Below are 26,898 nucleotides of genomic sequence, written 5' to 3'. Positions count from 1 at the left end.
CTTCTTAGCTGGGTTTAGTTTAGGTATTATTTTGTTTGGCTGGTTGTTTTCCTCTTTCTCAAATGGGTTCATTTACATGCACTTCAGTTTCTTTTGGTGGGTACTTTGGCCAGGTAACGAAAAGACAGCACTCACTGGAAAAGATCCTGATCTTGGGGGAAATTGAAGGCAAAAGGAAAAGGGGATGGGAAAGGATGATAAGTATAGATTATGTCATGGAAGTAATGAACATGAAATAGTGGAGGATAGTAGGGCCTACCATTCTAGGGTCCATGGCAGTCACACAGAGTCATACACAACTGAAAGACTCAACAACAGTAAGCAGCATTTAGATTCCTTGGAGCAAGGGAGAAATTAAGGTAAGGAAGCAATAATACCAACAGCAAAACCAAAATGGGTAGATGAGCTAAGGACTTAGCTTATAAGGTCTCTGTATTTAACAAGTTTGTAGCCTTCCTGCTCGATTAATGCTCTTATTAGCAACATAGGCCTTGGAATTCAAAAGCTCAGTAACTGACAATATTTTCCAATATTCATTTCTGTTATGATATTTTTATGTATTGACTTTATAAATCACCGCTCTTTTCCTGTCCCCATTCTATCACCTACTAGTCATGTAAATTTGGCTAAGTTACTTAGACATCTTGAGTCCCAATTTTCCCATCTGTAAAATAAAATTAATAATACTTGTGCTGCCTATATCAGCAGGCAAAATTAAAATATTTTATTTAAAAACAATTGCAAACTATGGGAACTAGTATAAACGTGAGGTTTTTATTGTTGTTGTTATTGATCATTATTTTGACCCTGTTGAGTAATCTCTCTAGTTTCTCTGGGTCTCTCTGTCTCTCTCTCTGATTTTTTTGTAAATATTTTTCATTCCGTTTTTATTTGTTTTAATTTTGTCTGATCCCTCATTCTTGGGCTTCTCTACTATATTTTCATCCTTCTCACTGTGGGCACTAACTACGGGCATCCTCCAAGACTCTGTCTTGGTCCATTTGCTCTTTTCTTTATAATCTCTTACTTAATGATTTCATACGCTCCCATATATTCAGCTATCATCTTTACATAGATGATGCTTAGAAGTGTATATGAGTCCTGCTCTTCTTTGTGAACTCTCATTGTGCATCACAATTATCTATTAGATATTTTACACTAGATTTCATGTATTTCAAACTCAACATGTCTAAAACAGAAATCATTATCTTACTCCTTAAACTAAATCCTCTTCCAAACTTTCCTATTAGTGTCAAGGATGGAATAATCATTCTAGATAAATGGATGGGTAAATAGATAGATACATGGGTGCATAGCTAGGTACAGAGATGGACAGATGGAAGGAAAGAAGGAAGGAACAAGGGAGGGAAGGAGGAAGGGGAGAAGGAAGAAAGTAAGACAGGCAGGAAAGAAGGAAGGAAGTGATAACTTTGAGCATTTACTGTATGCCAGGCACAGTTCAAAGTTCTGAGGATATAAATAAAAGCAAAATTGTTTCTGTTCTCTGGAAACTTATACTCGTATGTGGTGATTGTTATTCATCATCCATTTTTGAAAAGGACAAATGACAAAATGGGATGATGTCTTGACTTGCCTGTGAATTGTATTTAAGGGAGGCAGAGTTGCGCAAAGTTATTAGCCTCACTTTTTCTTCCTAGATTATTGGAAGTTCAATTGCAGGACAAAAGTCCTGGGATGCAGTGGATAACTTTAGCATCTCCTATGTGTAACCAAACTCTATGTGCCTCACAGCACCTGGTTCAACTCCCTTCATGGTCGTTTGAACAAATTGTTCTCATCCTCGTATTCTGCTTGGAGAAGTCTTCACATGCTTGCAGTAGATAACACCCTAACTCATTGAAGGTTTGAGACCCCTGAGTTACCCTCAACCTCATTTAGTCCATCTGCCCAGAAAGTTTTACTGGGCTGGGGCTGATGTTCATGCTACAGCTTCTTGGAGCCACAGGTGAGATTTGGGTGAATATAGATGCCAAAGGTGGATAAGCAGCCCTGAAAAGGGCTCAGCAGCCCTTGTTCCAGAAGTGCTAGTCCTCCCTGAGCACATATAGAGAGATATAACAAATAAAAAGTACCTGAGAGAGAGGGGAAAGGAAAGAAGTACTTGGCAGGGAGAAGAAAAGGAAATCTGGAAAACAGAATCTCAGAAGCAGTCAAGTATTGCTGCCACCCCTTCTGAAATAGTGTTCTAGACAGGCAGAGATCAATAGAAAGAAGGCGTGGGTCATGAGGCTCACAACCTTGGTGCCATCCTCAATTTCTCACTCTCATTTATTCTATGTATCCAATTTGTTGCCTAATCTTGCCATTTTTTCTTCCTTAAAATCTACAGAATTGAGGCAGAGCCAAGATACCAGAGTGAAGGCAGGGACTTGCCTGAGCTCTCCCCAAAACCACTACAAATACCTTTAAAAAATGATTCTAAACAAATTCTAGAGTGTCAGAACCCACAAAAATAGAGAGCAAAACAATGTTCAGACCAAGACAAGTTTAGGTTGGCAGGAAAAGTTTGTTGCACCAGGGTAGGAGAGGAGCAAAGTCCAGGGCAGATCAGGCCTCAACAAGCCAGAAGCAGGCCTAGGGGCAACCGAATCAGTGGCAGCAGTTGTTTCCAGACCTCTCATCCCACAGACTCCAAAGATAACTTAGAAGATCAGCAGAAAACGTCTGCCTCACCTGGGTGAGAGTGGTGCACAGTGCAGTACAGGCCACACCAGCACAGACCAGGCCCTAGCAAACCAGCAGAATGCCTTGGGAGCCACTGAATTAGCAGCAACAGCACCTGCTTCTAGAGCTGTAGATCCACAGACGGTAAGGAGGTTGAACAACTGGTCAGAAGAGATTATCAGGGTCTCCTTGCTGGAACTGGGGACAGGACTCTGTTGCTTTGCCCATATTCAGATCAGCATCACAGTCCTAGATGGCAGTCAAAGGGTGAGGAGGAGCACTAGCACACCAGAGTTTGCAGCCACAAGGGAGTGGTTATAGGGCAGAAAAGAGTGCTTGTGGTCACTCACAAACCAAAACACAGGCTAGGAGAATAGTAAATATCTCTTTAGTAAATACCACCTTTGAAGAGCTGAAAACTTACAGGTCCTTAGAAATATCTCTGAAAACAGCTGCACAAAATCCCTGAAGCTTGGGACAGTGTGCCGTCCACCCTGTAAGCAGAGCCCTACTTTAACAAAGGGTTAAAAGTCAAGTAATAAGCTGTGGAAATGAGCAAAGAATGGAAAAAAAAATTCTGACCATAAAAAGTTACTGTGGTGACAAAGAAAAATCAAAGCACATGCTGAGAAGATAGCAAAGTCAAAGCTCCTTCATCCAAAGCCTCCAAGAAAAATATGAATTGGTCTCAGGCCACGGAAGACCTCAAAAAGGTTGCTGAAAATCAAGTAAGAGAGGTAGAGGTAAAATTAGGAAGAGAAATGAGAGTGATGCAAGAAAATCATGAAAAATGAATCAACAGGTTGGCAAAGGACGCACAAAAAAATACTGAAGAAGATAACCCCTTAAAAAACAGACTAGGACAAATAGTAAAAGAGGTCCAAAAATACAATGATGAGGAGAATGCCTTAAAAAGTAGAATTTTTGGCCACATAGAAGAGGAGGTACAAAACTTCAGTGAAGAGAATAATTCCTTAAAAATTAGAATTGAACAAGTGAAAGCTAATGACTTTGTGAGAAATCAAGAAACAATAAAACAAAACCAAAAGAATGAAAAAAAATAGAAGACAATGTGAAATATCTCATTGGAAAAACAACTGACCTGGAAAGTAGATCCAGGAGAGATAATTAGAAATTAATGGATTACCTGAATGAGCCTAGACATCATCTATGAAGACATTATCTAGTAAAACTGCCCTGATATTCTAGAAGCAGAGGGTAAAATAGAAATTGAAAGAATCCACTGAACACTTCCTGAAAGAGATCACAAAATGAAAACTGCCAGGGAAATCACAGCCAAATTCCAGAGCTCTCAGGTCAAGGAGAAAATATTGCAAGCAGCCAGAAAGAAACAATTCAAGTTTCATGGAGCTGCAGTCAAGATAACATAAGATATAGCAGTTTCTACATTAAAAGACCAGAGGACTTAGAATATGATATTCTGGAGGGCAAAGGAGCTAGGATTACAACCAAGAATCGCCTACCCGGAAATATTTAGCATGATCCTTTGGGGGAGGGGAGTAAGATGGATATTCAATGAAATTGAGGACTTTCAGGTATTCTCTATGAAAAGACCTAAGCTGAGTAGAAAATTTGTCTTTCAAATACAAGGCTCAATAGAAGCATAACAAAGTAAATTGGAGAGGAATTCATAAGGGACTTAATAAGGTTGAATTGTTTATATTCCTATATGGGAAGATGATACTTGTAACTCATAAGAACTTTCTCATTATTAGAGCAATTAGGAGTATATATAGACAGAGGGCACAGGTGTGAGTTGAATATGAAGAGATGATAGCTAAAAAATAACATTAAGGAGTGAGAAAGAGGAATGTACTGGGAGAAACAGAAAGTGAAGGATAGAATGGGGTAAATTAGCTCACATAAAAGAAGCAAGAAAGAGCTTTTACAGCAAGGGAAGAGGGTGGAGGTGAGAGGGAGGGAGTGAACCTTATTCTCAGTATTGACTCAAAGAGGTAATAATACATGCACACAATTGGGTATAGAAATTTATCTTAACCTACAAGAAAGTAGGAGGGGAAGGGGATAAAAGAACAGGTGGTGGAAGGCAGATTGAGGGAGGGGTTAGAAGTAAGACACATTTTAAGAGGGACAGGGTAAAAGGAGAGAGAGAATAGAATAAATGGGGGGAGGAATAAGAAGGAGGGAAACATAATTAAGAATAGTAGCTGTGGAGAAAAAAATGAAGCTAGTTTCTATGAAAAAGGTCTTATTTCTCAAACATATAGAGAACTGAGTCAAATTTATAAAAACAAGACTCATTCCCCAATTGATAAATGATCAAAAGTTATGCAGTTTTCAGATGAAGTAGTCAAAGCTAACTATAGGCACATGAAAAATGCTCTCACTATTGATTGGAGAAATGCAAATTAAAGCAATGAGATTGGGCTATTGGACAGAAAAGGAAAATGACCAACGTTGGAGGGAATGTGGGAAAAATGAGATTTGAATGCACTGCTGGTGGAATTGTGAAATGATTCAATCATTCTCTAGAGCAATTTCGAACTATGCCCAAAGGGCTAAAAAACCCTTTAACTAGCAATAATGATGAGGATGGGATCTGGACCCCAAAAAGGAAAATCCCTAGACTTTCCTAAATCTCTTGTGTTTTCCTGACACTGTAATCCACTCAACTGGCCTTTCATTATCACCTAAACCCAATCTCCCAATTCTCTGTTACCCTTAACCTAGCCTAGCCCTCCATTGTCTTACCTTCCTGTGCCCCAGGGCTACTTGCCACCCTTAGTTCTAACTAGGGTCCATTCTCCCTGGGCCATGTGGCCCTGGCATTCTGTTCACTTCAGCTTACTGGCCATTCCCACCCAGATCCTCCTTAGACCCCTCCTCCAGTCACCCCAGACTACTTGGCCACTCCTGGATCCCTCCTACAGCCTTTCTGTATATAAGATTCACCTTGTCTCTGTTAAAAAGCTTAGATTCTTAAGATCTGGCCCACTTTCATTAGCCATACAAATGCTTAGATTCCTTAAGAGTCTGGCCAATATGCAGGATTCTTTAAGTCTCACCCACCCCTAATCATGTTCTAATAAACCTTGTCTTTGGCTGAAAGAAGGCTTGGGTCCAATTCATTTGGGCAAGACCTGCATGATAGTGGGGTCCCAGTACCCCAAACCTCTAAACCTCAACAATACCACTACTAGGTCTATATCCCAAAAGAGATTTTTTAAAAAAGGAAAATGACCTATATGTACAAAAATATTTATGGCAACTCCTTTCTGATAGCAAAAAACTGGAAAATGAGTAGATGCCCATCAATTATGTAATGGCTAAATAGGTTGTCCTGTGTTACTTTGATAGAATATTATTGAGTTGTAAAAAATGAAAAGCAGGATCTTCTCAGAAAAACCTGGAAAGACTTACATGAGCTGATGTAAAATGAAATATACTGTGATGATTCCCTGTGAAGGACTTAGCTATTCTCAGTAATACAATGATCTAAGACAATTCTGAAGTACTTATGATGATAAATGCTATCCATGCCCAGAGAAAGAAATGATGATATTTGAATACAGATTGAAACATAGTTTTAAACTTTATTTTTCTTGAGTTTTTTTATCTGAGTTTTCTTTCACAATATGGCTATTAAGGAAATGCCTTGCATGACTACACATGCATAACTTATATAGAATTCTCAATGAAGGGAGGGTAGAGAGGGAGGAAGAGAGAGAATTTGGAACCCAAAGCAAATGTTAAAAAAAATTGTTTTTACATGTAACTGGGGAAAAATAAAATACTAAATAAATATATATTTTTTTTAATCTACAGCATTTATCCACTTCTCTCCCTTCACATAGGCACTATCATCCTTCAGGGCCTTATCATCTTGCACCATTCAGTGGCCCCCTACTACACCCATGATCAAATATAAACATCTTTGTCTGGCATTTAAAGTTCTTCACAACTTGTCCTTTTCTAACCTTTCAGGGCTTTTTATGCATTACACACAGAATCACAGGATTACAAAAAAGAGATTTAGAATGTCTTTTCCACATACTCTGTAGTACAATCATACTCACTTTCTGTGAGAAATGATTCTTAATAAGCAATATCTTGGGGAGATTCAGAGGGTCTCTCCTTCTAAATTCTTCATTTTTAAAAAGTTCAGTTTTCTTGAAAGACATTACTGATGAGATTGAGTTAACTCTCCTTGATCTTGGTTAGATCCCACCCAGCCTTGCAAAGAATTTAACCTAGGGTGGGGAAATCCCATTGTCTTCTACTCTGGCTTGGGTGGAGACAGATACTTTTTCCATACAGCCCAAAACTACAGTGGTCTGAATAGAGATAATTTCTCTATCCAAGGGTGACATGAAGATGGGTGACCGCTGCCTCTCATCAAAAAGGGTATATAAACTATGAGCCCCACCTCCATGACTGTCTTTGGTCTAGGAGAGATGGTCCAATGACTATTCTTTTATTAATAACCTGCTGGCCTTATCAATAAAATGATTAAATTCCCAAAACTATGCCTCTCAAACCTTTTTAAACATGACACTTTATTCACACATGCACGTGCGTGCACACACACACACACACACACACACACACACACACTGCTTCATCTTTCATTTCCATGCCTTTGCATTAGATGAACCCCATGCCTGAAGTCTTCTCCCTAATTCCCTCTGTCTCTTAAAATTCCAGCCTTCCTTCAAGACATACATCAAATACCACTTTATATAGAAGCTCTTTCTTTCTAGGTCTTCATTTTCCAGTACCTTCTTCTAATCTGTATATCTAGTAATTCACTATTTATGGACAGAAAGTGTCTTCCATTAAAATATAAACTCTTTTGAGGCCTAGAATTGTATTTGCTTTATTTTTGTATTCCTAAGATCTTTTACTTAGCCTTGAACATAGTAGTCCTAGTAGTACATTCATATTGGGTCACTGATTCACTGATTGATTCATTCATTATTGTTGTGAAAAGTTCTTTATTAATATAAATTATAATTAAAGCCCTCCATAATCTAGCTCCAATTTACCTTTCCTGGGTCTTCCTGCTGCTACTGTTACCTCAAGGCCACATGTCCTATTCCCAGAACTGAAATGCCCACCTTCCAAGCTGTCCACCCCTTCTTAATGCTTGCTTTCTAATCCATATCTTTGTTTAAGGTTCAGTTCAGATTATACCTTTTCCCTGAGGCCACTTGAAAGTGCTGGGTTTTTACCCTGTTCTCTAGCACTATGGATTTTTTTTTTTTGCAATTACTACTCTGAATAGCTTCAAACTAACATTTACGTGTCATTTAAAAACTTTTCAACATCTGTTACATCTATTATTATTTCATTTCATCCTCCCAATACTGTGGTACAGGTGCTATTATTATTCCCAATATACGTATGAGGAAACTGAGGCTGAGAGAGGTTAAATAATTTGTTCAAAATTGCAGAAAAAGTAAATGTTTGCAGAAGGAGTCTAATAAAGGCCTTCCTAACACCAAGTCCAGAACATTTGATATGCTTATTAGTATTTAAAATTATGTTTATCTTACAAGAATGGAAGCTCCTTGGGAAGTTCCTTTTATTGATTGTCCTGTGGCATATTATTCAATCCTTCTCACTAACCTGGTCACTTTTGTCTGGACCTGGGCCAGCTTTTCAATAATCTTCACAAAAGCAGCATCAAAAACTGACACTGGTATGATCTAAATATTTTTTGGCTATTTTTTTTAAAGTAATAAAAACAACTTACATTTTAATTACTGGAGGCAGCTAGGTGGTGCCCTAGGATAGAGCACTGGGCCTAGAGTCAGGAAGAACTGCATTCAAATCCAGCCTCAGACATTGACTGTGTGAATCTGAGCAAGAGACTTGTCCTCTGCCAATCTCAATGTTTTCATCTGTAAAATAAGATGATAGTAACAGCACCTACCCCCCCCCCCAGGGCTGATGTGAGGAACAAATAAGACAATATTTGTGAAGGACTTAGTGCAGTGCCTGGCACATAATACATGCCGTGTAAATGCCTAGTCTCTTTTCCTTCCCCCCTTCGGTACCTAAAGTATCTCAGATATTAAAATAATGAAATAGGAAAACAGTTTCAAAGTTATTTACATTTTTCAAAAAGTAATAAACCCAATGCAATATTTGTAGTAAATGGTACACTTCAAAGAGTTGATATGAAAGCTGCCACAGAGATCCCTTTGGATACTGCCAAATCCTATCAGCTTTCATTTTCCAACGAGTAGAAAGACGATGCAGATGCTGATATAATTAAAGCTGGGGGAATGACAGGTAGGTGTCTCCTGTAAGCATCTTGCCAAGATTTTTTTTTTCTCCCCCAGTGCATTATAGCTACTGAACAAATGGGCTGGCATGAAAGGTGACATGTACTTTTCATCACTGAGTTCCTCCCATTCAGGTAGTCCAGCACCACGGCGGGCTGAGCAAAGCCTCCACATTCAATCCATTCTCACTGGATGAGACTAGAGGGAATACAGTCTGTCCTGCGTTACTTATCACCATTCATTTCTTTGTCTTCCTATGGAGTCACAGCTCATACTATAATTCAACAGTCCTTCCATTTGCCCTTTGTCATCACTTATGCCTGCTATCACTTCTCCCCACTCACTCTTGACTAACAGTATCATTGCTGAAAATGACTGTAATCTTTTATGAAATGGTGTTTTCATTTTGTGTGATTAGCATTATTGGAGGCATTACCCACACCAAGAAGATCACAGACTTATTTGAATTTGGGATGCTAGAATTTTAAGTCTAGTGCTGGAAGAGACTGTAAATGTCATTATTCTAACCCACTGGTCTTACAGGAAAGGAAATTGAGGCTTAGGGAGATCAAATGATTTCTCCAGAGTAACACAGCTAGTAAATATCAGAGATGGGATTTGAACCTAGAACCTCTGCTCTAGAGAAAGGATCTTTCCACTGTGTCATACTGCCTCCCATGAAGGAAGGGAAGAAGGAAGGAAGGAAGGAAGGAAGGAAGGAAGGAAGGAAGGAAGGAAGGAAGGAAGGAAGGAAGGAAGGAAGGAAGGAAGGAAGGAAGGAAGGAAACCAGAATTTACAATACACCCACTGGGCTAAGCAATTAATTAATATTATCTCATTTGATCCTCACAACAATTTTTTGAGGGTAAGTGTATTATACTCCCCATTTTATAGTTGAGAGAGGTGAGATAGACAACAGTTAAGTGACTTGCCTAGAATAATAAACCTGCTTAGTGTATGAGGCTTGATATGAACTCATCTTCCTGTCTGCAGGCCTAGTGCTCCAACTACCACACAATGTAAATCTCTCAATGCATATTAAAAGTATAAAAAGTAGTATAAGAGTAAGAAAAGATGAGAAAACAGTGGCTAAAGAGGGAAAGAAAACTTTTCCTTGCACTTTACCTCCATTTATTGTATTTTTCTACAAATTTCCATTTTACTGTCCATCAAGATTTTAACATGCAAAGCAGGCACTTATGACATTTGAAGCTGGATTTGAATTATGTGAATAGCAAAAACATAGGACCTGGATTCACAGAATCATGGAGTTGGGGATAAAAGAAATCTTTGTGGTCATATAGTCCAACCCATTCATTTCATATTCAAGAAGTTGAGAAGTAGTTGTGACCTGCCAAGTTCACATAGATAGTATGGTAGAGTTGTGCTTTGAATCTAGGTCCTCTCTCTCTAAACCAAGCATCTCATATAACACACTAAAACAGGTTAGTTTAAATCCCTGCTTGCCTACCTACTATCTTTCTTACCTTTGACAAGAAAATACCCCCATTTTCCTAATATGTGAAAAAGAATGGATTGGCCTACATTATTTTCAAAGTCACTCCTAGCTCTAACCTGTATGATCCTTACTTACCTGTCATTTCTGTTGTTGTTCAGTCTTGTCACACTCTTCATGACCCCATTCAGGGATTTGTTGGCAAAGATGCTGAAGTGGTTTGTTCATTTTACAGATGAGGCAAAAAGGGTTAAGTGACTTGCCCAGGGTCACACAGTGATAAGTGTCTGAGATCAGATTTGAACTCAGGAAGATATCTTCCTAATTCCAGGCCCTAGTACTCTATGCACTGCATCACTCAACTATCTCTGTTATTTCTACTTCTTATTTCATATCTTTTCTGTCCCTTGATAATTCTACTTCTCAAAATTAAGGGCCTTGAAAGCATTTTGAATGTGCCAAAGCAATGAAAACCAAATTAATAAACAAAAAATGACTTGTTACACAGTAGTGGTTCTCAGATCCTATACCTGCAATATTTTTTCCAGGTTCCTTTTTTTTAAAGTATTATATTACTTTTCTCTCATCAAAACCAGTTGAGGAAGGAGGACTTCAAAATTTACAATGAAGTACTCATTTTTTAAGAAAATCTATTGTTGGGAAAAATATATAGCGGTAAATCCTTTAAAGCCAGAGGAAAAAGACAGTAATATAGAAAGTATTTGCTCACAGCAGAAATTCTTCTAAAAGGAGGGTAGACATACCCTATAATCCTGAGCTATTGTCATTTCTCTAGTTTTTGGTGTCCTCAGGATTTAACAAAATGTACAAGTAAAAAGAAAAAAAAATTTAAAAAGTGGGTGCCATTCAAATACCTTTCATATTTAGAGGTTGAGGATCCTTCTGAAGTTTTTCCATCTCTTCTATGGAAATTGACAAGATTGAGTAAATAAGAAATAGACAAATACTGTGGATATGGTAAATTCACATACTGCAAAGCATTTATATTTCTCAGTACATTTTCTTCAAAGGAAAGAACATCACTAGGTAGCTACAAGTCTAGCTAAAGAATGAGGGGCTGTCAACCAAAGAGGAAGGAAAACAGAAACTCTTAGAATTAAAACAATCATGGGAGGTGAGTATGTCAAAATCCAATTATGCTTTTGATTAAGCATTCTTAAGAGTACATTCTGAGAGGGCCAAACTTTCACTTCAATATGTGTGACTGGGAATGAACATATCAAATATTGTTATCTACTAAAATATTTGACTCAGAAAACGTAAAAACTATAATTTGGAGTCTAATCATTTTCACATTTTTTAGTCAGCAAGGTAATTACAACCTTTTTTTTCCCTCTTATAAAATCCCTTTCTACCACTCTTTTTTCAACTATTGTTCCTGATTACAGTTTTGGGGGCAAAATCTTCCTTAGGACAAGTTTCTATGCTACCAAGTCAGAAGGATATATAGTCAAAAGAATTTATGTGGAGATTAATACTTGATAAGTATGTTGTCAACTTTTTTTTTCATTAAACCAATTGCTTTTATTAATTTATTTTGATTTATCAACAATTACTTCCAAAAGTTTTTGAGTTTTAAATTTTTCACCCCCTCCCTCCCCATCTCCCTCCCCAAGACCCCAGGATGGTGCACAATCTGATATAGGTTATACATATACATATCTATTAAACATATTTTCATATTAGTGATGTTGTAAGGAAGAATTAGAACCAATAGGAGGAACCACAAGAAAATAAAACAAAACAGAAGAAAAAAATAGCAAATATTATGATTCAATCTGCATTCAAACTCCATAGTTCTTTCCTTTGATGTGGACAGCATTTTCCATCATAAGACCTTTGGCGATGTCTTAAATCCCCGCATTGCTGAGAAAGGCTAAGACTATCAAAGTTAGCCATTGCACAATGTGGCTGTTAACTCTGTACAACATTCTCCTGGTTCTGCTCAATTCACTCAGCATCAGTCCATACAAGTCTTTCCAGGTTTTTCTGAAGTCCTCCTGCTTATCATTTCTTATAGCACAATAGTATTCCATTACATTCATATACCACAACTTGTTCAGCCATTCCCCAATTGATGGACATTCCCTCAATTTCCAATTCTTTGCCACCACAAAAAGAGCTACTATAAATATTTTAGTACATGTGGGTCCTTTTCCCATTTTTATGATCTCTTTGGGATACAGCCCTAGAAGTGCTACTGCTGGGTCAAAGGGCATGCACATTTTTATAGCCCTTTGGGCATAGTTCCAAATTGCTCTCCAAAATGGTAGGATCATTTCACAACTCCACCAAATGGTCAGCTTTTTAGCAGGTTAGCTGAGAATGATACACAGGGAAAGGAACCAACCAACAGATGTAGAGGACTCTTCACAGAGAAACAGTTAAAAAATTATAATTATGCCTAAGGAGCTATAAAACTGCATACCCTTTGTACCAGCATTAACACTGTTAGATCTTTATCCGCAAGAGATGAAAGAAAAGGGAACAGGACCTTTTTGAATAATGATATTTATAGTAGTCCTTTTTGTGGTAGCAAAGAATTGGAAATTGAGAATATATTCATTAATTGGGGAATGTCTGAACAAGTTGTAGTATTGGTTGGTTATCCTTCCTTCTCAAAGAGGACCAAAATGATATTACTACGTTAGAGTCAAGTAACAGGGTATCTAACTGGCTGATCAGACTAACACAAGCTCAGAATGCTCTATGATAGGTTAGGCACAAATAGTCCATTTTGCACAGATTGGAACTTACTCAACAAAAGGCCCAGTGCAGTCTGAAGTTGATGTGGTCTTACTCAACAAATGGTTGGAAAATGGAAGAAAATGATACAGTAGGAAAAAAAAGGAGTAAATACTTTGTGCCATTGGAGTTATTCCCAAAGATGTTAGTTATAGGTCTTTTAAAGCAGCAGGACACTATATTCCACAGAACCCTAAAGCAATAGCAGATGAGAGGAATCTTCTAACTATTCCTAGGAGATACAAAAGTTGGTGATACTCCCTACTGAGGCAACCATTTGTAGTGCTGCCATGAGTAATATGGAAGATTATTGTCTTCACTGAGAAATAATCCAACAAATGATCACAAGCCTGCCAAGTTTCTGTTAACTGCTCCTTACCTCTGCTTTTGTACTCAAATTCATAAGATCATGAATCAGTTAGTCAGACAGCCAATTAGTATGGATTAACCCTACTATGTGCCAGAAACTATGCTAATCACTAGGAATAAAGAAAAAATCAAAAGGCAGTTCTTGTTCTGAAGGAGCTCACAGTTTACAGAGTGAGACTATGCAAACAATTCTGTATAAACAAGATATGTACAGGATAAATTAAAGATAATAAACAGAGGGAATACATTAACACTAAGAGGGGTTAGGGGAGACTTCTTGGAGAAGGTGGTACTTTAGCTGAGACTTGAAACAAATGAGAGGAGCTAGGAGGCTGAGGTAGGAAGGAAAAATGTTCTAGGCATGGGAAACGGCAAGGGAAAAAACAAAGTTAGGAGATGGAGTACCTAGTATGAAGAGCAATATGAAGGACAGTGTCACTGGCTCATGGAGTATGAGGGGTGGTGGTTATGGGGACTGTCAGTGTAAGGTATAAGAAGACTGGAAAGATAGAAAGGGTCAACTTTATGATGAGACCAACCAGCATGCTATAGCCATCCAAGCATGAGGTGATTAGGGCCAGAACCAAGGTGGTAACTATGTCAGAGGAAAGAATGAAGCATACACACAAGTGATGTTACAAAGAAAAAATTGACAAGACTTAGAAAAAGATTGCATATAAGAATATGTAAAGAGTTGAGGATAACACTAGGTTGTAAGCCTGGCTGAGTGAAAAAATGATAATGTTACTCACAGTAATAAGGAAGTTTGGAAATTTGGAAGTGTGTGTGTGTGTGTGTGCATGTGTGTGTGCGTGTGCGCGCGCGCGTTGGGTGTAATGGGGAAGGAGGGAAAATTAATTTAGTTTTGGACATGTTAAAATAACTATAGAACATCTAATCTGAAATGTTCCATATAAGCTGTTAGAAATGAGAGACTAGAATTCAGGAGAGGTTGAGGTTGGACAAATAAATCTGAGCATCGTCTGCATAGAGATAATTGAATCTGTGGGCACTGATGAGATTATCAAGCAAAATAATATAGAGGGAGACGAGAAGAGAACCCAGGACAGAGTCTTGGATGACACCTATATTTAAAAGATGTGACCTGGATGAAGATCCAGCAAAAGAAACAGAGAAGGAACAAACTGTCAGATATGTAGTAGGAGTACCAGGAGACAGCTGTCACAAAAACATAGAGAGAAGAGAGTATCCAGGAGAAGATGGTGATTGAAAGTGTCAAAAGCTACAGGGAGGTCAGGAAAGATATGGGTCAAGAAAAGGCCATTAGATTAAGTGATTAAAAGAATGGTAACTTTGGATCTATTTAAATGTTGCAGTTGAAAAGATAATTTGGTTGCTAATCTATTTTATGTTCCATTGAAAAACAAATGAAGGCATGCCCTTACTTAAATGTGACAAAATAAATGTACAGGTGAAAATTATTTTTATGTTCTACTTCATTTCTTTTTTTTAACCTTGATTTTGCAACATAACAAAAATCCATTTTACCTTTTCCAAAAATGATCACCTTTTAATTTATATAACATAATGCATTTCTCACATTTGAATATACACATTTGTCATTTTCCTTTACATTTCTATATCTTTATTTGCTTAAAAAATTCAACACCTGCTCATCTTATCCTTTTAAGAATGGATGAGGGCAGATAAAGGTCTTCCAAGAAATAATCTGAGTCAGAACTGTCACCCTGTTGTCAATATATACAGTCAGGTTGTAACTTCATTTTTTGGTGATGCTTGGGCTTGTTCTGGTAGTATTTAAAAGGAGGAATATCTAATCAGATCTCCTCATTTTATAGATGAGGAACCATCTCTGGAAAGATTATATGATTTGACCAAGGTCACAGCTGGAATGAGTGGAAGAGATTCTTATGATTTGCCTCAACAACCGTGTTACTCATCCTTCCCGACTTATCTGATTTATTGGTACTCAGCAACAAGTCCAAGTTATAGTATTGCCTCATGAATAATGGTCATGATTAACATTTAGACATCCATTTTGTTTCTTGCTCCAGACAAAAAGTCCATGACCAAGTCAAGTGATCCTTTGGTACCTGGGTAATATGGAAGTAGGGTGATGGGAAACTATGGAACATAATACTTACACCCAAATACTAAGACAGATTTGGAATATTTTATTTGAAAGCTCTAGTGATGTTGGGCATGATCTCACAACTTGTCTACTAGTTACCTTTCCCAATCCAACCGTCCTACCCCTGGCTAATGCTTTGTCTCTGAAATTACCTCCCCTTTACCCTATGCTCATTTTAAATGCACATAGCAGTTTATAGGTTATTCACCCATGAAAATGTGAGCTCCCTGAGAACAGGGACAGCATTTTGACCTTTCTTTTATCCCTAAACTTTAGTACATTGTCTGAGAAAGAGCAAGTGCTGAATAAATAGTTGTTGATTGAAATGCACATTTTGCCTTGCTCATTTACACTGTGAGCAAACTTAGCATTTTGTGTACCATGAGACCCTAGGCCATGAGGTATAACTGTTTTAGGCCCTGTGTGAATACACTCTACTTGCACCTGTTCATTTCATTCTGTGTAAAACCACTGAGTCCTGGCTTTTATTTGAAAATACAAATAAATTCTTTTAGAAAAAAAAAAGACTGCAAAAGGGAATAGCTGCTTAGATATGGGATTCTTCCATATTGACTTTATAAGCAAGGAAAACAACAATGAAATTAGCTATTTGTTGTAATCACATGTAAGATAAATGTCATGTCTAATACAGTAATAACTCCATGAAATAATCATCCTGGAGTGCTTTAAACACTCCATTGTTTCCTTGGGTTTTGCAAAATTAATGCCTGGTCTCTGTGAATCCCCAAAGAAATTCTTCAATGGAAAGAAAAATTGTGTAGAAATTATATTCTTGGGTTAATTTATCTTCCTGGAAGTAGGTTGACCAAGTGGTGTAAAGCACAGATAGAAGCTATGGCTGCCTAATAGCTTGAATAATGGGCTATGCACTGAGGATGCAGAGCAGCAAAGAGGAGGGAAATTAGTCCTGGATTCAGAGGATCAGGATTCTTTCATTGGTCCCACTTTTAAACTGCTATGTGACCTTGAGAAAACTACTTCACTATGCTCTGGCTCAGTTTTCTCATTTTTCATCTGCAGTAGGTAGATACATTCCTCAGAGGGGTGATTTTTATTTGTTTGTTTAATTTCTCAATGAGGAAAAAATTGCAAAAAAAAGTGGGATTTTTTGTAATCCCTATATATGTAAATGTTAACCCTATATAAATATGAGACAGGTATCTAGGCAGAGTGGAAAAGAAGACCTGGGTTCAAGTATTACCACTTGCATGCTATGTGACCTTGTACAATTCCAGATCTCTGTCTCTATGTGTGTCTCTCTCCCTATCTCTCTCACTCCTCTCTTTGTCTTTTAAAGTGAACACGTAAACACACACACACACACACACACACACACACACACACACACACACACACACACTATAACTGCATTGAGGCACAATGCTCCCAATGAGGAATTTAATCCACCAATATAGGTATGTACTTTCTCTGCAATTTATGGCTTTAGAAAACTCACTGAGGCATTGAGAGGTTGTGACTTACTGAAGTTCACACCTCCAGTATTTTTCAGAGGTGACTTGGACCCAGTCTTCTAGGTTTCAAGGCCAATTCTTCAATCTATTATACCCTTCTGTCTCTTTTAATTTTACACATATCAATTTGATAAAGAAGGTTTATTTTTTTTTTCAGGAGGTAACTCCCAATTCAAATGAGATTACAGGTCCAGATTAAAAATAAACAAATGTGAGGGATGGAACAATCAAGAGAGAAGAAGTTTTATAAATCTGTACATTCTCTGGAATCTACTCCCAGAAATATGGAAGGAATTTTGCATATACAAATACGTTGGAGAGCATGTCTTCAGCTATTCATTCACCTGGCATACAACAGAGAATCTAGAGGCCCTGGTTGTCAGAGAACTACTTAAAAAGTGTAAAATAAGAATTGATGCTAAAGAGTTACCCTTAAAATTTTCTATGTACTTATTATATAATATTCTGTAAGGATAGGGTCAATCAATGAAATTTCCCCTCTCTCACTTAAAATGAAGGGTAAGAGTATAAATCTGCAAAGTTTATCAGGTGAGAAACAACCCAATCAATTGTATGAACTAATATATATATAGATAGAGATATAGCTATATAGATATAGATATGTATCTATAGATATAGATATATATATATCTATAGATAGATAGATATACAGATCTATATATGTAGACATAGATATATATGCATATAGGGATTGACTAAGAAAATCTACATATACTACATGGGCCTATAGATTGTCTATAAAATATTTGTCAGTTCTAGAAATATATTTGAGAAAATAGCAAGTTAGGAGAGAGTAATTCTGGTCAAACCCTTGAAAGGAGTCACAGAGCAAGTGGAGAAAAAAGGGAAGGAAGTACCCAAGATTCAGTCTTGATCATCTTCCCCACACCCATGCTCCCATATCCCCACCAAAGCAGGACTTCAATCCTTCAAGAAGTCAGAAAGATTTGCGATTTCCCATCTTTCTATCAGTTTCCAAATTATATCTAGGGCAATAGCATCTAGAAGTTTTGTCTACATTAAAAAATTACACACCCCACCACAGGTCCTCAGGTTTAGCTCTAGAATGGGTACTGTAGCCATCCTCTAGAGACCTTACCTGTCAAGGTAGTGAAGTGTTAGGAACATGGGCTAAAATTATTATAATTTCAATAACAGACATAATACACACCTGGCCTTGGAATCAGGAAGACCTGGGTCATGGGGTCTCTAATATTTCCTGGCTGTGCAGCCTTCTACAAGTCATTTAAGGTCTCAAGCCCTCCAGGGTTTCTCTAGAGCTATAAAATGCAAAGCAGGTGGCAATCACCACTGATAGAGGAACTTTACTCATCAGAATTTCCCTATACCAATGATAGAGTCCTGGGCCTGGAGTCAGAAAGTCTCATCCAACTGAGTTCAAATTTGGCCTCAGACACTAGCTATGTAACCCTGGGAGAGTTACTTAACCCTGTTTGCCTCAGTTTCCTCATCTGTAAAATGAGCTGGAGAAGGAAATTGCAAACCATTCCAGTATCTTAGCCACGAAAACACAAGACAGAGTCACAATCAGACATGACAGAGCAACAATTACTAGAGACCTCACTTTAAAATCAGGAAGATTGGGTTTTCATTCTACCTCAGACGCAGTCTAGCTACACAAGGAGACACGAGTACATCACTTAATTTCAGTGCCCCAACCCACCCACACACCCTGAGTCCCCAGGAAACACTCTTGAAATTAAATTATAGAGGAAATGCTGATCTCTCCAAGTGGAGGAATTTTCTGTTCTGGGAGTTTTCTATAGTAGCAAAATCATAGCTTTTAACCAAATAATAAGAACAAACCACATTTTTTTCACCTTAAACTTTTTAAAGCACTTCCCTTGTAGCAATTCTGAAAAGTAGGCAAGGGAAGGAAGGAGAAAAGCACATAAAGCTAGAGAAACTGGATTTGAACTCAGGTCTTCCTGATTCCAGGCCCAGCCCCTGTCCATAGTGCAAGGAGTGCCCCTGAGGTAGACATTAGGAAAAAAAAAATTAGTGGTGGTCTAGGAGCTCAGATTAATTAGATTTTTTTTTCTCCACAATCTCCACTTTTGGAAGAATGAGGGAAGTGACCAAAAGAAAGTTGACGCCAGGAATTTAGTTAGATACAAAACAAAAACAAGAAAAAAAATCTCATGGTACCCCCATCCTGGATTTCTGGATGCAATCAGTATATACCCAGGTCTGTCTGCTGTACCTCTACTATATCTGGTGTCTTGTGTCATGAATTCTCAGGTGATCAGAATGATGCCTCCAAACTCAGCAAGATGCCAAGTCATAGTAATCAATGTTCCAATCTACTCATATGACTCTACTTGCAGCGGCAAGAATTCTAATAAGACACTTTAGAAAGATTTTTACCAACTAAAAGTAGCTTTCTGCTTTAATCTTGGTAACCAGGGAAATCACCTAAATATAATACTAATTATTAATTCTAGTTTATTTTCAATCAATGAACATATATTTGTTACATGATTGCTACATAGTGAGCAATATTCTAGGCACTGAGAATACAAAGAAAAAGAAAAGAAAGAAATTCTGCCCTCATCGAATTTACAATTCTAGAGGAAGGGACAACATGAGGACATATAAACAGTTTGATGGTACTTTGGTAAACACTGGACCTGTAGTAAGGAAGATCTGCATTCACTTCTGACCTCAGATACTCACTAGCTCTATGACCCTGGACAAATTACTTAATTTCTGTTGTTAGTTTCTTTAATTGTAAAATGGAGATAATAGCAGCCCCTAGCTCACAGAATAATTGTGAAGATCAAAATGAGATAATATTTATCAGGTGCTAACACAGTGCCTGGAGCAGAGAAAGTCCCAAATAAATACTTATCTCTCCCTGCCCCACCTCCACACAAACTATTCTTATGCAAAATAAGAACAACATAAATAGAGGGACTTTTTTTTTCTCTGACTGCCTAGAAGCTGGAAGGAATCAGGAAAGACTTCAGGAATGTGGTGGTGTTTGGCTAAACATCAAAAGAAACTAGGCATTCTAAGAGACTGAGTCTAGAAAGGAGAGAATTTCAGGCATGGGAAAATGTATACCATAACTGAGGACAGCTAGAGCCAGGTCTAGATGATCTTCCAATACAAACATTGGAATTTTTATTTGATCCTAAAGCTAACAGGGATGCTTGGAATTTACTAAGCAAGAGTATAACGTGGTCAGATTTTTCTAGGCATTAAGTAAGATTTAACCAAATTAGAAAAACATTATTAATCAACTTTAATCATTTTTCTTCTCAAATCTTTTAGGGAAAAGGAATCAGAATAAAAGAAAACAAAATGACACTTTCTTTAGGGAATAGAGACTTCTCCATCTATATCTTTCCTTCAACATTAACCTTGCTTCTTAATTGACATTTAGGGGACAGCACAATCTATTTCCCCATCTGTAGATCCATTCTAAAAGTCTTCCTAAGGTCTGCACTTTTGTATCTGATTTTTCAGTCTAGTAAATTGAGTAGAATCAGGGAAAAGTATTTTGGGGGCATAAAGTAGTAAAACCTGAGATTTCATAAATATGCAGGATAAGTTCTTAAAGATTTTCTAAATCCTAGAAAGGAATACATTTATAGTAATTCTGGCCTAGTCAATATCCAAAGATTCTTAGGAAGAAAAAAAGAGGCTGATGGAGACATATGATGTAAAAAATATATCTTACCCCCCTTCTCCAACAAAGGAAATAATTTTTTATATTTTCCCCACTTTGAGGGGGGTTACAGAAAAGCTAAATATGATTTTAGGATGGACAGCTGCCACTCCTCAGAGTGAAATCACTAATTATATGATTAATATTTGGCTTGCCTCTTTGGCTCTTACTCTATGACTAAAATGTCCAGTGGAATCTAAAATTAAATTAAATTGAAATTGTGTTATTGCCCCTATTATATTCAATCCACCTCTCTAAAATCTGGTTCCATATTACTAAGCTCAAATAAGTTTCTTGAATCTATATTATAACTGTGCCAGGCAAAGACTCTAAATTCTAAGAAGAGTTTTTCACATGTAGATAGTCAACAATCATTTATTAAGTGTAGGTATTATGTTTACATCCATTCAGAGCTTAATAAATCTAAAATCTTAAATAATATTTTTCATTTTGTAAACTCAAGAGATACCATGGCAGAATAAAAAATATTCTAGACTCAGAAATTTATTGTTCTAATTTTGCTTCTATCATTTAATAGTTATATGATCATGGGCAAGTGACTTAATCTTCCTCTCAAAATTTCTTTACTAACTTATAGAAAGGTTGCAATCTGCACTCTCAGCTAATGAAGTCAAAGACCTTGACTCAAAGCAAATTTAAATTTAAAAACAAAATCCAATCAAAAAATTATCCTTTGAAAGCAGTACTTTTTAAAAGAAATGTAAAGAAATCATGCAGAGGAACTGAAGGGAGTACAAAGCCCCACTATTTTCAGTTATTTCTATACGTTAATTGCCCTCTGTCTTCCAGGAAAGCCTTTCACTGATGTTTCATCTTGACACGAAGATGACAGGATTTGTCAACGTTATGCAGGCATCATAGAGCTTAGTGTAAAATACTTGTGAAAATTTCAAAATCTGGCAACAGTCATCAGTCCTTCTCAGCTTCTCTCTAAATATGAATTCTAGCTATTCAACAAGTACTCAAAGTGTTATACAGTTTTGAGGTAGAAAATTTATTTTCTTTAGATGACTGTTTAAACTAATCCTTAACCAATTAATATCTAACACTTTTGATATCATATAATTTGACATGACAATGAAGCTGCAACTACCTCAGATCTCGGTTGTGTCATGTATTTCATCTTCCAAACTTTCCCCTCCACTGCCCAACTATTCCATGGGGGTTAGAAAGGAGTTCTCTGAAGAGAAGAAGAAAAAATTTGATGGAAGGAAGATGCATACCCTAATGATTGCTTTCCTCACTATTTTGGCCACATATAATTTGTGCATTAAGGAAATGTACAGACATTGAGAATTTAGACAAACTTATGTACATGACCAAGAAGTTGGCTTTCTTTTGATCTAGAATGAACATGCCTAGTATGTCATATGCATAAGGTTGACTGAAATTCTGTAGTCTGCTGCTGTTCAGTCATTTTCAGCTGTGTCCAACTCTTCTTGATCTCATTTGGAGTTTTCTTGGCAAAGATACTATAGTGGTTTGCTATTTCCTTCTCTAGCTCATTTTACATATGATGAAATTAAGACAGACAGGACTAAGTGACTTGCCCAAGTCACCCAGTTAGTATCTGAGGTTGGATTTGAACTCAGGTCTTCGTGACTCCTAGCCCAGCACTCCATCCACTGCACCACCTAGCTCCCTTAAAAGTAAATCTGTTTATTTGAAGGAATCAGTATCCATTTATATTGAGTACATTTATATTCTTTATATTTTTTCTTTCCTCCCATTAGTTTTGTTGTTGTCTTTATAAGATTTTCTATTAATTAATTAATATATCTGTATTTTGTTATTTTTTTTCAGTGCATGTACAAAAACCCATCTTGGATAATTTAACAGAATCTATAATTTTGAAGTAATAAAAAGCTAACATATATCAGGAACTGATTTTTTTTTTGAGTGGGGAACAAATATGTACCTTATTTGCCTATTAAATGAATGTCAACTACAAAAGGAAACCAGATAGTCTGAGTTGTTTTCCCAATTTGGGTTCACTTCCAGTAATCTTCATGACTTGAGTGCCTAAGGCTACATTTTTAATAGTCTCTGTAAAATCATAAATGGGTTATGAATGAGCACAAAAATGTAGAGATTAAAAAGAAAATATTCAGTGTTTCTGAAACAAAATGAGATGATCTGAAGTAACCATCCTGAATGCTGACTTATATAAGTAAAGGTGAAAGTAAAATTATGAATCATCTTAAGAACAAAATGAGCATTATTATCAATTATGAAGTACTTAGAGATACTTAGCAATCATATCCTTCTCATTACGTTGTTTGAAATATTTTTAGTTTTGGAATAACATTGACTTCTCTCTGTTTAAATGCAACTGATTAATAGCAGTCAGTACTTCTTAAATGATAATAACACTCAATGTGATTGGTCACCTATAAAATATTTCACAGTCTTCAGTTTCTTCTTTACTTATGTAAGCCAGTGTACTGAGTAATATATTTTTAAAGCCTCATATTTTCCCTTGGTGTTATTGACAGTATGTTATTAAATTCTCTGTATTCTGAGGCAGCTAGGTAGCACAATAGAAACCCTGGGCCTGGAATTAGGAAGAAGTTATTTCAAATCCAGCCTCAGATACTTATTAGCTGTGTGACCCTAGGCCAGTCACACAAGCTCTATTTGCCTCAGTTTCCTCAACTACAAAATGGATATAACAACAGCACCAACCTCAGAGAATGGCCATGAGGATCAAATGAGATAATATTTGTAAAACACTTAAGACAGTCTCGAAACATAGTAGGCACTAAATAGATGCTATTCCTCTACCTTCCCCTCCCCCCAATATTTTGCTTGTTGTCATTGTCTGGGACTATGAAAAAAGAAACTTAAATCAATGCACATTAGTCATGAGGATTACTGAAAAGTAAAACAAAATTGGAAAGAAAACAAACTATTTGATCAATGTACATATGTGTATTCAAATACATATATTTACATGTGAGTATATCAGCCTTATACTATTTACTGTTTTTGTTATTTTTGTTTGTTTTTTTAATCCCCAGAGCTTAACACGGTTTGTGGCATGTAGTAAGTTTCAAAAAAAAAAAAAGTTGATTGGCTGATTCTTTAACTGAGTCGCTTTAAAGAATTTTTAAAAGTTTCCATCATACTTTTGCCTAAGTTTGCTTAAAATCAGTGGGTTAATCACAGGAAAACACAAATAAACAAACAAACAAACCAAACTCCAGCAAAACAAAAAAACTCTTAAACCATTATTGTACATGATCTCTCTGTACCCTTCTGCTTTACAATTCTGTTAACTGTATTGACTTCTTTGAGACAGAACCCAAAACAGTATTTTCACTTCTGTAAGAAAGTGCTAACACCCCCACCCACCCAGATAGGCTGAGGCATGAACCACAGAAACAACAAAAAGGGAAGGAGGAAGAAAATCACATGGCATTGTGGCAAGACCATTTTATAGGACTCAACCTATTTCTTTCATATTTTCCTTTTGAAAGGAACTTTTAAAGACACTAAAAAAATTAAAAAGGAAAATATATGCCCTCCATCAAAATAAGACTTAATGAAAAGATTGACTTGTCTTAATAGCAGACCAGGAAATAAAACAATGATAATGTTTGATTGTTATTTTTGCATATGGTGAGCATTCTATAACTTGCCCCCTCAAACCTAAGAGAAGGTTTAAAAGCAGATAGGAGGAAGAAATGAGAAGACTTTGGTCCTTCTCTATATGGTTTTATAAAGAAACCATGGTGAGGACAAATTAGAGGAGAGGACTTTTGTGACCTTGTTGGCCATTATTCACAAAGGCTTAAGGCAAAGAGTTAACTTAAAAAGTTGGATGTGCTACCTATAGTTAGATAAATTTTATAAAACTGATCATCTACAGTTATAAGGAATGTCTGCTCATGATGGATGTTCAAGGCAACACAGATAATAGTAATGATTAAATGCCCTCTACCCAGTCTTTATAAGCATGATTCCTGTATAGACCTTAAGGCAGAAACTCTTTTCCCCCTCAAGCTCTATTCCCTTTGAATAGATTCTGGCGATATGAATCTTGGTTTTTTGGTTATTTGATAACGAACTTCCTATGTTCTTGCCACCTCCAAGCTGAGGCTGTATGAAATTTGGCAGTTTCAGTTCACAGTTGCATACTATTAGAATTCTGTTTTGCATTGCAGTTTTGTCTGAACCCATATGGCAAAGTCAAACTCAAAACAAAACCGAGAAGTTCCATCCTGTTCTATCCATTCCACGTGGGTTATAAAGTATCTGGAGCTCTTGTCACCACCTCCTCTCTGCCTATTCTGTTAGTAATCTTCCTACTTGTAAATGTTGTCTCTAAAACTTATGTCTAAGTAGCTCCTGCAGACATCTACACCTTAGTCTGGTTCTCAACTTTATGTGTTCAGCAGCTGACGTTTGTCATCTCACTCAAATTTGATTCATGTAATCAAATTCTCAAGAGACTAACCAATGGACTAGAAATTCCATTCTATAATAATACATTGAGAAATGAGGAACAAGTAGAATGAGGTGCTTATATCAACAGCATCCTCTGCATTTATTGTGAAGGCACTCAGTCAACTTAGTCTGCACAAAAACAAGATAATAAATTTGTTAAGTGAGGATAAATTCAAAGTAGTGTTCTTTCACATTAAGGGATAATACTGGGGACTATATATATATATATACACATGAACATATATATATATATATACACATATGTGTATATATAATAGATATAGATATCTATCTATATGGAAAGAGATGTGTATATATACATGTACACATTGATGTGTGCACATATATACATATGCATATGCATATATGAATGTGTATGCATTTATATGCATATATACACATGTATATATTAATAATAATGGAAGCTATTGGCTGTAGGCTCCTTGGCTGTTGATTCACTGGAGTCATCTTTAGGATAACTACAGTAATGTATAGGCATTTGGGAATGAAATGTACTTCTTACTGTCCCAGCATGGCTTTGACATCTTCTGCTAGGTCTCTAGGTTTTGAAATATTTCATTAAATGTAATTTGAAAATTATGTCACTATATTATATGTGTGTGTGTGTGTGAGTGTGTGTGTGTAAAAAGTTTGTTCTTAAATTTTTGTGGATCAATTATATGTCTGGAGTTTGATCTGTGACTGTTCACAGTCTCTATGAAGTATTTTTTTTTCCAAAGCTCAATGATATTTTTGAGTTTGACTTTGTAATGCAGAGATTTGTCATGAGTTTGTTAGGCTGCACTAAATTCCAGTTAATATGAAACATAAAAGAACAGCTTTTCAAAATTAACTTGTTCCAGGAAAGTTTATATTTGAAAATCATTGACATAAAGATGAGGAGTACATGAAAAAGAGTCTCCCATAAAGATATTTGGCATCTGACTCCAAGCAATGGAGATATCCTAAGACATCTTTACTCTTTGACCCTCCATTTTTAAGAACCCAAATATAGTGTCACATTTTTCTTTAAGTTTTACTTTTTGTCATTATCTCATTTCACTTTCAGTGGATGAAGATTCTCTTGATGGTAAGGTCCATGTCTTATTCATCTTTTTAATGTTCTCAGTTCTTAACAATTCCTTGCTGATATTAAGCAATGAATAAATATGTCTTTAATTGAATTGGCTATGTCATTAAAAGGTTGCTGTTTATGACAATTTATATTTAATTTTAGCTCTTCCATTGTCTCCCTCCTATGCCTCAGCATGGCAGCACAATAGTTTTAACTTTTGAAAGGTGTTTTCAGTAGAGCACAAAATTTGTTAAGTCATACCTAGATAGAAAGAGCTCTGGTTACAGGACAAGTGACAGATTGTTTCTCCATTTTCCAAAGACCAGTGTTAATATGAAAAAGTTTGTTTCCAGACGACAGACCATTGTGTGATAGTTTTCTCTTTCTTTTATCCACATCAATTTTCTAAGTCATCTGCAATCACAAAGACTGAGGTGGCATTGTTCTGTATAGGTAATAGAATACTCAAAGCAATGAAATCAC

The sequence above is a fragment of the Phascolarctos cinereus genome, unplaced genomic scaffold (genome assembly GCF_003287225.1).
Source record: "Phascolarctos cinereus isolate Bilbo 61053 unplaced genomic scaffold, phaCin_HiC Scaffold_2;HRSCAF=192, whole genome shotgun sequence".
In the NCBI taxonomy this organism is placed as follows: domain Eukaryota; kingdom Metazoa; phylum Chordata; class Mammalia; order Diprotodontia; family Phascolarctidae; genus Phascolarctos; species Phascolarctos cinereus.
Note: the sequence above shows the minus strand (reverse complement) of the source record.